Below are 13,442 nucleotides of genomic sequence, written 5' to 3'. Positions count from 1 at the left end.
AGTGATATGGTACTTATTACAGAAACTTATCATTTTCTTGGATTTGAAGGCAGCAACATTATCAGTTATGATTTTCTCAGGACAGCCAAATCTGGACAATATGTTGGTTTCTAGGAATCCTATGATCACTGTGTCATTGGCTTGTCTGAAAGGAATGGCTTCTATCCATTTGTTGAAATAGTCAGTGGCAGTGAGAATCCATTTGTGTTGGCCAGAAGAGGGAGGATGGATTTCTCCAATGAAGTCCAGGCCCCATTGTTGGAAGGGATTTTCAGTGGAAATTGGTCTCAGGGGTAAAGGTCATTGTTTTCTCTTGCCTTCAAAAATCTAACGTTTATGGAAAGTAGTGACAAATTTCTTTACATCAGTGAACAAGGTTGGCCAACTCAATCTGATCCAAAGGATGAATATCCTTGGCCATAACCTCAAAATTTGTTCTGAGATAATCTGTTGTTGATCTATTCTGTTGCACCTTTGGCTTAAAATAGCTCATTATCATCTTGCTTTCTTTGATGTCATAGGCTGACATCAATTTCTGTTGATTTGTGGGAGCCATCTTCAAATATTGGTTATAAACCTGCAAGCTCAATGGATCATTCCTGGATTTTATTTTTGTGAATTTTTTCTTAATATCTGAGGCATCAGTCCCTGGTGGCTTGAAAGAAGATATTTCTACACTTTGCTTCCTTTCTAGCTCCTGTCTGTGAGAGCTAGTGGATGTTCCTCCTACTGGGAAAGTTTGCAGGCTTTCCACTCTTTCTTCCCCCTGACTATCTATATTTTCTTCAACAAATTCCTCCTCTGAAAGGGGATTTAACCTTTGTCTCTTTGTTCCAGGTTGTCCTAATGGTTCACTGGCAGGGGTAGTTATTTCCCTGTCGCTCTTTTTGTTTATTTCCTCATTTAGAGGAGTTTGCAGAATTTGAGGCTCCCCCATATTGATCTGAGTGGGAGGAGTATGTGTTTGAGCCTGTTCTCTAGAAGTTTCAGGCTGCTTAGACATGGTACCCTGCTCAGTGTTTTGAAAGTTGGTCTCTAATTCCTTGCCCGTTAATGTTCCTATGGCTGGTATGATTGTTTCATGTGAAGGTTGCTGAGAGGTTCCAGCACTGGAGGCACTAACTCTTGATCTTTGAGATAACTTAAATGGTACCTGCCCAAAAGAATCCAAGTGTTTTCTCAAGATTTCTCATAACTTTCTCAAAATTGACTTGTTCACTATCATGCTCTACTTGGGTTCCTTCCCTCCATTCATCCATATTTTCATATTGTTCAATTTCTGGAATCCTATGGTGAATATATGGGGACAACCTGTTCTTCATTCTTCTATCACATATAAAACTATTAGGGTCATATGGTTTCCACCCAAAACTCTTTTGTAACTTAAGATGCTCTTCTAAAAATTTTCTGCTTCTTTCCATACTTCCCTAGTGTTGCAGACAAAAGGGCCTAGCTGGTTCTTGATTCTAAGCTGAGCTTTCTTCCTGGCATTACAAAAATGGACTAGGTCTGAATTTATCTTTTGCCTGAAATATTCCAATGCAAAGAGCCTCATTGAAACATACTTTGGTAGCTTAAAAGGGTAGAGTTCACACCCATAAATCCTGATTTCTGTATGATTCTTATATAGGTACCAGTCACCTATCCTGTACTGCTTAGAGAGCTAGAGGATTTTCGTCATATCACCTTTGATCCTAGGAGGGGAAACTCCTATCAATAAAGTGTTTGCTGGATGGACAAATACGCCAATGAACTCATTGTAGGTGTAAGGGGTCTCAATGGAATTATGGAAGATGGGACTCCAAAAGATGACAGACCTTGGATTGCCTCTGGTGTCAAGCTTCTTGACATGGAAAGGAAAGTTGTCTAACTGATAATACAACGTAAGATGATAGATGAAAGAGGTGTATTTGAAGACTCCTTCATTGTCCAGTCTTAGGAATTGGTCATGAATTTAATTGGCAATATAGGAGGCATAATCATATTTAACAGCAGGGGGCTGTCTAGGAGTAAAAATTGACAATAATACTAAGGTTACATCATCAATATACTCTTCGGAGTTGAATCCCATGATTAAGGTTGTCATATCAACAATAAGTTTTCCTGTATCTAAAAAGAAAGCCTGCAGATAAGGAGGTGGGCCTTTATGCTGATGTTTAGGGTCCATAAACATCTAACAGATGCGAGCCAGTTTTGATTGAGACAATTGGGAAGATTTCTCAAGTAAGTATCCCATAGAAATGGGAGTGAGAGCTTGACTGGAGTGGAATTGTAGCATTTCATTGATGGACTGAGAAGTTATGGGAAAAAGGACTGTTTGACTTGGGGACATGACTGCTCTTTGGTTAGGGTCATAATTGGCACAACAGTGATGAATTATATCTGGGAAAACATGGACTAAAGGGAGGAAGTACATGGGAAGGTTGGATTCCCACAGTCCTAAGATGTCAGAGCCATTTAGATAACTATCTCTGGCCTGGAAAAAGATCTTAAGGTGGTTTTCATTACCGGATAAGTCTTTTATCTGAAAATATTTATCGGCCAGAGGCAGATAATCTAAATCTTTGTGAGGAGCATTCATGGGTACGACATTCAGAGCTATAGGGGTTTCCATCTCTGGTTCTTATGGATTCAGAAATGGAATTTTGGTTTTCTGTGAAAAATAGTCAAAACAGCAGGTTTTGGGAACCTATATAGTGAAACAAAGACTGAATTTATAGTGAAATTGGTCTTTTTCTGTGGAATATTCAGTGTAAAACCAAAACTTGCAGGGTTTCGGTGGAAATGGGTAAATACCTGCATGGGGGAAGTGAACAGTACAATGGTGGGATGGATAACAGTTTCCGGATTGCGTCGCTACAAATTTTCTGACCTGGTGGTGGTTGAAAAGCTTCAACGGTTGACTTGGACGTTTCTTTTCATGGGAACACAGTTTGTCGTATGAAACAATGAAAATGACATTTCGTCAGTTTTATTCACAAAATCAAGGTTGGCAGGGGTTTATTTTTATTCGAGTGATGACGTAAGCAAGACATGATACCTTTTCGTATGTGGAGGGTGGTAAGCGATATGTGATCGCATCGCTTTTGGAGGCGGGCGGGTTTCGGCTGGGAGACAATGATCCCACTGATTGCATGACATGCGGCAAAGGTACGAGAGGAAAACCGCCTGGTGATCACGCATTAACGCATGGTGACCAAGGGGGGCGCAATATTAATAACGACCGTCGGATGATGGGGACGGGATCAGATGGTGAATGGGCGAGTGATATGGCGGAGTTTTAACTATGGTGGGCCTGATTTAATTAACAAGTTAATTAATCATATCGGGGTGATTATGAACAGGTGAGGAGGTTCTTTATTAACCTTGGGGGTTAATTAATTCCTTGTTAATGCAGCAAGAGATCAGGGTTATTAACTAATTACGGGTTAACTAGTTAATTCCAATTTAAAACATACTTATGGTTACAATTAACCAATGGGGTGGGATATTAATATTTCGAGATTTATATATGTTTTATTAATATGGTAAAGGGTGAAATTTCATCTGAAGTTATGAAATATGTGTTAGAAATTAATATGAAAATGTAATAAAAGCGTCAAGTACAACATTAGAGTGTATATTTAACTTAGGCTTAAATAAAGAGGGGATTTTATGTAATATTGTGTATTTTTCCTAAGTAAAATAGGATTTTACTTAGGAAAAGACTTATGAAAGTGAATGAATGATGATTTTAAGTACTTTAGGCTTTTTTAAATTATTGGGCCGAGGGTCTGGTCCCTCCAGAAGTCAGAGAAATGCTCTGAGCCCCTTTAATTTTCAAAGACCTTAATACTTAGGGGGAATTAGTGAAATATTTAGGGAAAAATGAGAAGGGAAGTTAATTATTTGACCTTGTCTTGCTTGAACTGCATCAAGTGTAATGTCTGCCTTGCACTTGTGATAAAAGTGAAAATTAACACATTTAGAGACATTATCCATCACAAGTAATTCTGCAACATCATCTACCTACCCTACCTACTTTAGCCTGACATTTTTTCTTCTTTATTAGGGTGCACTTGGACTGGAAAACCCTTATCACACTTTCTTTTCTTTTACATATAGATATCTATCTAAGTCTAGCCTTATTACATCCAAGGGCTTAGATTAAATTGTTGAGCTCCTTTTATTCACTCTACCTATCTACTTATCTGCCAAGATTAAACAGTTTGGTCAAATTTTATTCTCTATCTCTAAAATAAGAAATTGAAAATATGAACCAATCAAGTTTAAACTATTTGATTGTTCACCAATTGTGGCATAGGTTACAAGTTACACACAATTTGTTTATTACATAAGAGTAAAAAGTAGTGGCATTTAGACTTGCACACTTTCCATTGGTCTTTCTTTTGGTGGGTTTCATTTTCTTTCACTTTTTTGACCGTTTCATTCTTTTCACCCTTTGATTTTTCTTTTAGGGTATACCCTCTTTACATTTTTTAGATTTTTAGATTTTGTAACAATATGGAAAACCTTTGCAATAGGGAAAGGTATGAACATATTCACAGCTCATCAAGTCAATCATGAAATATGACACCTATTGGTATAGGAGCATAACAGATCTGACGGTTGTCAGAGATTTCGGGTGGGACAAAAAACCGGGTTTTAACTGCCCAATAAACGGTTTTCTATCTCTCCTCCACTACTATGTGTCGAAGGTTGAATGGGATTGGGTAGCTGCACTTAAATTGCTTACAACCTTTAATGCACCTGAAATACCACTCACTGTAACGAAACTACTTTCGCGATCCAATAGTTGCGATATATCGTGATCTAATGGCCACGATTTAATCACCTCATTGCAAGTCGCAATATCCACTTGCCAAGCTCCTTTCACTCTAATGCGCCGAGCCTATCAGTCTTACAGACCCGATAAGGTATAGGTTCCTATCTATAATATTTCACGTCTGGACTCAGATCCAATCTATATTTTGTGCTAAACCTTAGTGTAAATTGAATTTACGCTCACGGGACCGAAACTATGTAAACACACCTCGCCGACCCGATGTGGGTGATCTGACGATTAGGATTAAATCGACATCAAACAATGATATTTAAAAAGGCCTTGGACTTCTATTAATCACATGATTTAGGCGTGAACATAGAAAACAAAGGGAATAAACACTCTGCTTGAATACGAAGAATCTGAAAGCATCACAAGGGTTTCTGCAGGCTGATAATCAATCATACACACAATATTATTCATTCACAATAAATTACTTACAGAGTCTCGGCCTTGGCCCGATTACATAAATGAAAGACCTATGTTTCAAAATACAATCCACATTATTCTTGCTCTCGCTCCACTCAATCCTCTCCCTCTCTTCATTACATTTTTTCTTATTTTTATCAATTGAATATCACTCTAACTATGTCTAACAAATCAATCCCTATTTTAATCAATCTAACAACAAATCTTCTAATTCCTAGCTCTACCTCACACTTATGCTAACAACTTATCTTTTTGCTTAAAATAAGACAATTTCTAACTATTACAATAATGAAATACAACTCATTTCTTGAGAGACCAAACCCTCTCAGTAAAACTGACTTTTGACCAATTAATCAATGAATTTCAACTTGTTTAGCCACAACATGTGAATAAGCTTTCACATTGCTGGCTAAGTCCGGATGCTCCTGCATCAGACTCCTGGGGAAGAAAGGAATCATCCTTCAAACTTTCAGGACTTACTCCATACTTCTGGAATTCTGCTGTTGTCAACCAGCTAGCATCCTTCATTGGTTGTCCTTTCCATTTGACTAGATATTGGAAATAAGTTTGTCCTCTAGTTCTTTTGGATACTATTTTCTCCAAAACAACTTTCACTTCTTTTTTAGCTGTCTTTTGCATTTTTTCTTCCCAGTTCACAGTTTGAAATTTATCTCCTACAGTTTCCTCCTGTAACTCTGTCTCTACCTCTTTGTATGGATACAAATCTGCAACTTTGAAGATAGGTGATATTCAAATCCCTTCTGGCAACTCAATTTCATATACATTAGCAGGAAACTTTCTTACAATTCTACATGGTCCTAGCTTTTTCATTTTCAATTTATTGTAAGTCGTAGCAAGAAATCTTTCTTTTCTCAAATACACCATCACTAAATCTCCCACTTGTAATTCCTTCTCTTTTCTTTTCATATCTACCCTATGTTTGTATTTGCTACTACTTTCCTGCAATCTACCTTTGACATCTTCTTGTAGTCTCTGCATCTGTTCTGCAAACTCTTCATCTTTTGCACTTCTGATCTCTTGTTTACCCAAATCTCTGAGCTCATACACACCTCTTGGATTCATTCCAAAAAGAATCTGAAATGGACTCATTCTAGTAGTTCAGTTTGGAGTATCATTATAAGCAAATTTAGCCTGAGCTAGTGCTAAATTCCACTGCTTAGGATTTTGGAACACTAAACTTCTCAATATGTTTCCCAAGCTCCTATTTACTACTTCGGTCTGTCCATCTGTTTGAGGATGGTATGCTGAACTAAAATTGAGGTTAGCTCCCATTTTCTTACAAATAGTTCTCCAGAAATGTCCTACAAACTTTGTATCTCTATCAGACACAATACTTACAGGTAATCCATGTAATCTTACAATTTCTGAAAAAAATAGATTAGCTATATGTGTTGCATCACTAGTCTTCTTACAAGTAATGAAATGTTCCATCTTGGAAAATCTATCTACTACAACATAAATGGAATCATTCCCTCTCTAGGTTTTTGGTAATCCCAAAACAAAATCCATGCTAACTACATCCCACGGTCGGTCTGGTATTGGAAATGGCTGATACAATCCTGTATTATAGCTTCTCCCTTTTGCATGCTGACATATCCTGCACTTGTCAACAAATTTCTTAACATCAGTCTGTATTTTTGGCCAATAATAAAAAGCATTCACCTGAGCAAAGGTTTTATCTTGTCCAAATTGACCAGATAATCCTCCACTATGTTTCTCCTTTATTCTTTTTTCCCTCATAGAACATTTGGGAATACACAACTTGTTGCTTTTAAACAATAGGCCTCCTTGAATGAGATAGTCCATCCACTGACTTCTGTTATGAACTATTGGATTCTGAACTTGTGTATAGATATCTTTGGAATCTGCATCATCCTTGTACATTTCAATCATTTCCTCAAATCCTACAACACCCACTTTGAACTCTTACACAATAAAACTTACCCTGCTCAATGCATCAGTGACTTTATTTGACTTACCACTCTTGTGTTTTATCACAAAAGTAAAGCTTTGCAAAAATTCTACCCACTTGGCATGTTTCTGGTTCAACTTCGTCTGGTTATTAATGAACTGTAAAGCATGATTGTCTCAATACAATATGAATTCTTTTGGTAGCAAATAATGTCTCCATTTTTTCAAGGCTTGTATAATAGCATAAAACTCTTTATCGTAAGAAGAATACTTCTTCTTAGCTTCATTTAGTTTCTCACTAAAATATGCTATTGGTCTCTGTTCTTGACTCAGAACTACGCCAACTGCAACTCCACTAGCATTTGTTTCAAATTGAAAGACTTTTTCAAAATCAGGCAAAGCTAAAATTGGTTCCTCTGTGATTTTCTTCTTCAGCAATTTAAAATTTCTGTCCGCTGCTTCTGTCCACTTGAATTATTGATTAGCCTCCTTGATTGTTTCAAGAATTGGTGCACAAATCTGACTAAAACCTTTGATAAACTTTCTGTAAAAACTTGCAAGACCATGGAAGCTTCTTACCTCAAATATATTTTTGGGAATAGGCCAGTTCCAAATTTCTTTGACTTTCTCTGGATCCATCTTCAAGCCTTCTTAAGAAACTACAAATCCCAAGTAAATTAACTCTTCCTTCATGAAACTACATTTCTTCATATGTATTAGTAGTTTCTCTTTCTGCAGAGTTCTTAGAACCAACTTAAGATGCTCTAGATGTTCTTCTTTACTTTTACTAAAAACTAGAATATCATCAAGGTAAACAATAACAAACTTGTCTGCATACTCCTTCAAGACTTCATTCATTACTCTCATGAACATGCTAGGTGCATTAGTGAGTCCAAAAGGCATCACTAACCACTTATACAACACACTATTTGTTTTAAATGCAATCTTCCATTCATTGCCTTCTCAAATTCTTATTTGATGATATCCACTCTTCAAATCTACTTTAGTAAAATATTTTGATCCACTCAAATAGTCCATTAAATCATCCATGCGTGGAAAAGGAAATTTGTACCTGATAGTGATCTTGTAGATGGCTTTGGAATCTATGCACATACGCCATTCTCCTCCTTTCTTTGGACTGAGTATTGTTGGTACATCACATGGACTAATACTTTCTCTGATTATCCCCTTATCCATCAGCTCATGCACTTGTCTTCCAACTTCTGCGTTCCCTTGAGGAGTTAGTCTGTATGTTTCTTTGTTTGGAAAACTTGCTCCTAGTATTAGATCAATATGATGACTAATACTCCTGATCGGTGGTAATGCATTTGGCAACTCATCCATAATAATATCAGCAAAATCATTCAAAAAATTTTTAACCTCTTCAGGCAAATCATCCAAGTTTGTGGAAGTTAAAATTACCTTAGGTCTCCCTATGACAACAAAATTCATTTCTTCACCTTTTTCAACCTCTTGTAACAGCTCCTTCCCACTCATCAGCATAACACTACTTCCAGGTGTTCCTTTGTCAGTGTCATCCTTCAATGGCAGCAATGTATGTTTAGTTCCATCCTTCTCCAAAGTATAAGTATTTATCCTCCCATCCTGAATAGATTTCTGTTCAAATTGCCATGGTCTTCCCAATAATACATGGCATACATCCATGGGCATTACATCACATAATATGGCATCTTTATATGTACAAATTTGTATCTCAACCTTGCATTGTTCTGTCACAATAATCTGATGTCCCTTTTGTAACCATGACACTCTGTAAGGAGTAGGGTGTATTGTCTTTACCAATACTAGCTTGTCCACCATCTCTATAGAAACAAGGTTGTCAATGCTTCCACTATCAATTATCACTTTACAACACTTACTTTTTGATTTACAGGTAGTTCTAAATAAATTCTTCCTCTGTGTTGGTTCTTCAACCTCCTTCTCTACTTTAAGCAAAGTCCTTCTCAATAACAGGGATTCACCTACTTCATGGGGTTCCTCCTTTTCCATAGGTTGAGGTGGTTCTGGCTTTGCCTCAACCACATTTGCATTCCTCTAACTTGTTGATTTATTATGAGGACAGTCCCATGACACATGTCCCCACTCTCCACATGTATAACATCGAACATCTTTTCCTCGACCTCTTCCTCTGGGTGCAAACCTTCCTCTGTTAAATTCTCCTCTCTGTGGTAGTCTGCTACTTGAGCTACTTGCTTCATGCTGATGTTGTTGTCCCCTTGGTCTGGTAGTTCCTCTACCTCTTACTAAGCTTCTCCCTCTATTCCCTTGGCTCTGTTTTCTCAACATCTTCTCTTCTACCTTCAAACCTGCTTGATAGGCATCTTCAATAGTCTTTAGACTCAACAAGCTGATCTCATCCTAGAGGTCATACCTTAAGCCACTGATATATCTAGGTACCTTATCCATGTCATATTTTGTATGTCCTGCTCTAATACTCAATCTATAGAACTCTTCTGTATATTCCTTAACAGACATTCCTTTTTTCCTTAAATTTTGCAATTGTTTAAAAAGATTTAACTGATCTTATTTAGGCATAAATTTGGCTTTCATTTTACTCACCATTTTGTCCCATTGCTTGATCTTAGACTTTCCTTTCCGTGTTATGGATGTTTGTAGCTCATCCCACCAGATAGTTGCATGGCCCTTCAATCTAGTAATTGCAAATATCACCTTCTTTTTTTCGTCAGCTTTCTCTTCATATTCAAAATATTTTTCTAATGAATTGATCCAATCCATTAACTCTTCTGCATTGAGACTCCCTTCATACATAGGAATTTCCATCTTTGGTTTTCCTCCTACTTTCGCCAACATCTTGATGACTTTAGTAGTTTCATTTTCCTCCTCTTCTTCTTCCTCAGAAGATTCTTCTTTAGCACTATCAGCTCCTTCATCAGGTATTCTTCTCTGAGCAGTCTCAATTGTTTCCATTCTCGTATGCAGACCTCGGATCTCTTCCAGTAGTATTACATTTGCTTTAGGTCTTCCTCGAACAATGCCAGCTCCTCTCCTTGGCAACATTTTTGTTGCAATCAACCTTAATTTCTGCTTTGATACCACAAATGACGTAGGCAGAAGCAGAACTTAAGAAACCCCAATAATCACCCCACAGTTCACCTTTTAACTATAACCCTACCTTTCTCTTTTATATCGAAATACATTTGAAAACAAGCCAAAAACAATGAATTTTACCATTTTTAATCGGCGCACTCGTCATACACCGAAAGTTAACGCACCAATCTTTTGTGATCGTCAATCTGGATCTGTTTGATCTGACAGTTGTCGAAGATTTCGGGCAAGACAACAAACCGGGTTTTAACTACCCGATAAATAGTTTAAAATCTCTCCTTCACTGCTACGTGTTGAAGGTTGAATGGGATCGGGTGGCTGCCCTTCGAAACCGCTTACAACCTTTAATGCACCTGAAATACCACTCACTGTAGTGAAACTACTTTCGCGATCCAACGGTTGCGATATATCGCGATCTAACGGCCATGATTTAATCGCTCGATCACAAGTCGCAATGTCCACTTGCCAGGCTCCTTCCACTCCAATGCACCGATCCGATCAGTCTTATAGACCCGATAAGATATAGGTTCCTGTCTATAATATTTCACGTCTAGACTCGGATCCGATCTATGTTTTGTGCTAAATCTTAGTGTAAATTGGATTTATGCTCGCGGGACCGAAACTATGTAAACACACTTTGCCGACCCGATGTGGGTGATCCGATAGTTAGGATTAAATCGGAATCAAACAATGATATTTAAAAATTCCTTGGAATTCTATTAATCATGTGATTTAGGCGTGAAACATAGAAAAACAAAGGGAATAAACACTTTTCCCAAATACGAAGAATCTGAAAGCATCACAAGGGTTTCCGGAGGTTGATAATCAATCATACACACATTATTATTCATTCACAATAAAATACTTACAGAATCTTGGCCTAGCCCGATTACACAAATGAAAGACCTCTGTTTCAAAAATACAATCCACACTATTCTTGCTCTCGTTCCACTCAATCCTCTCCTCTTTTCATTACATTTTTTCTTCCTTTTATCAATCGAGTATCACTCTAATTGTGTCTAACAAATCAATCCCTATTTTAATCAATCTAACAAAAAATCTTCTAATTCCTAGCTCTACCTCACACCTATGCTAACAACTTATCTTTGAGCCTAAAATAAGACAATTTCTAACTATTACAATAATGAAATACAACTCATTTCTTGAGAGATCAAACCCTCTCAGTAAACCTGACTTTTGACCAATCAGTGAACGAATTTCAACTTGTTTAGCCACAACATGTGAACAAGTTTTCACATTGCTGGCTAAGTCCGGATGCTCTTGCATCAGATTTACTCATCTTTTGAAAAAGGGGATACCCTTCCATTGGGATCAGGTTGCACAAGCTTCCTTTGATGCTCTTAAAGATACCTTGATTAGAGCGTCATTAATGTATTCCCCAAATTATCAAAATGACTACTTCTTGTATCTCTTCATTGCATATACAACCATTGTAATGGTTTTAGTCCAAGAAGAAGATGGGATAGAACATCTGATATATTATTTGAGCCGCAATCTCAATGATACAGAAGTTAAGTACTCTTATGTCGAAAAGTTAGCTCTGGCTGTTGTTCAAGCAGTACAGAGATTTCGCCGCTATATCCTGCTCTAAAAGACCACTGTCATTTCGGATTGCAACCCTATGACATATATTTTATCACGTCAATTGTTGGGGGGGAAATAATCAAAATGGATTGTCATTTTGCAGGAATTTGATTTGGAATTCATCAAATCCAAATCAAACAAATCTCTCGTTTTCACAGAGCTTCTTGTGACCTTCCCTCAAATACCATTGATTCAACATCAGAACCATCAATTCTAGATGAGTCTTTGTTCCTGATTCCGTCATCTAACCCGTAGTATGGAGATATACTACTTTATCTCCAGACCCAAACTTTCAATCCCGATACCTCTCGCTCACAACAACGACGTATCTGATACCAAGACAAATATTATTTGATCATTGGCAACACTCTTTACCTTCATGGTATCGATACGATTTTACGAAGGTGGCTCACTCATGAGGAAGCCGAGAAAGTTTTGAATGATTTCCATTTAGGTGCTTGTGGTGGACACTTATCTGGTTATGCTACCGCACAGAGAATTCTTTTTGCTGGTTACTTTTGGCCTACCATATTCAAAGATTGCATTATTGCCGTTAGAAGCTGTCATGCATGCCAGATCTATGACTGTAAAGCGAGATTACCACCTACACCACTACATCATGTCGTTGTTGTTGGACCATTCACCAAATGGGGCATTGACTTCATGACATGTAACCCTACCTCGGCCAGGGGGCATGCGTAAATTATAATTGATGTTGAATATTTCATAAAATGGGTCGAGGTGATGCCTACATTAAACAAAAGTGGCGAGACGACTGCACTTTTCTTTTTCAACCACGTGGTTGCCCGGTTTGGTGTACCACAGGCTATAGTTATAGATCATGGGTTGCATTTTCGCAATCACATGATGACTCAGTTAACTGCCATGTTAGGACTTTCACACGATAATTCTACTCCTTATTATCACAAGCTAATGGACAAGTTGAGGCCATCAACAAAGTCTTAAAGAGAATGCTTCAAAGAATGATAGGGGTTCATAAACGAAACTGGCATTTAATCCTGTAATTTTCTTTGTGGGCATATTGAACCTCGATAAGGAATGCAATTGGACTCACACCCTTTCAATTGGTGTATGGTCTCAAGGCAATCTTGCCGATACAATGTGAAATTTCATCTCTTAAACTCGCAATTGACCTGTTACCCGACACTTCTGATGAAGAAGCACGTTTCTTAGAACTCATCCATATGGATGAAACCCGTCGTGAAGCTGCATTCGCTAATGAAGCACATAAGAAACAAATCAAGGTGCAATACGGCAGAAATGTCAAGCCTCGCATTTTCTCGAAAGGAGACCTAGTTTTGCTTTATGATCAGGAAGCTGATAAACCTGGAGCAGGAAAATTTGAACCACTATAGATGGGCCCTTACATTGTCAAGCGTGTTCTGGAAAAGGGTGCCTATGAGTTGGTGGATTATGATGGAATTCCATTGTCACAACCCCGAAATGGGTTGTACCTCAAACGTTACTATGCTTAATTGAGTGTAGTAAAATCACTGTATATATGCTTTAGTTTCATGTGTGTGTTTCAGTGTGTCTTTTAGAATAT

Source organism: Pinus tabuliformis, chromosome J (genome assembly GCF_031772625.1).
Source record: "Pinus tabuliformis cultivar Carrire ecotype Pingquan chromosome J, CPIR1, whole genome shotgun sequence".
Classification (NCBI taxonomy): domain Eukaryota; kingdom Viridiplantae; phylum Streptophyta; class Pinopsida; order Pinales; family Pinaceae; genus Pinus; species Pinus tabuliformis.
Note: the sequence above shows the minus strand (reverse complement) of the source record.